The following is a 655-nucleotide window of genomic DNA, read 5'->3' on the forward strand; positions in this document are numbered from 1 at the left end:
TGTGCTAAAGCCATGTGGGATAGTAGTGCTAATGTGGCTAGCTGTTACTAAGCTAACATCACTTTAAATAATACACTGTATTCTGGTTCTAAATAGCCATTCGAGAAAAAGATGAGAAGATGGTCGAAAATCAGCAAGATGTATATATTAGCGGCGGAGAGAGGGGATGGAGAGAAAAGGAGAGAGAGAGCGTGAGAAAAAGAGAAGTGATTGGACGGGTCTCTCGATATTTCTACATAAATCACACATTTTTCAACGTGGAACACCAGAGTCAATGTCCCATTGATGACAGATGAGGCGTATTCACTAAACGCGTGTTCAGTTGGTTTGAGAAGTAGGACGGGGGGGTCCGGTGCGTGCGAGGCGAAGATGTCGGCTGCTATGTAGAGTCACTACGGATCATGTGGATTCCTGTCTGCAAACGAGGGCAGCCTTCATCAGCGCTGGTACCCATGGCCTGACACATGGAGTCTATTATATCCCAGTCACTCGTCTTGCGCCGTAATGAGTGCATTGTGGAGAGCCCATGTTGAAATGCCACTTCAGCACGGTCGAGATGCGGGCCGGAAAATTTGCCTGCATTAGTTGCCTGCGTGTTACACATGTGAGATAAAGGGATGTTATGGATATTCATAATTACGAGGCGTAAACTAGG

This window comes from Micromesistius poutassou (genome assembly GCF_964030765.1).
Source record: "Micromesistius poutassou genome assembly, chromosome: 2".
Classification (NCBI taxonomy): Eukaryota; Metazoa; Chordata; class Actinopteri; order Gadiformes; family Gadidae; genus Micromesistius; species Micromesistius poutassou.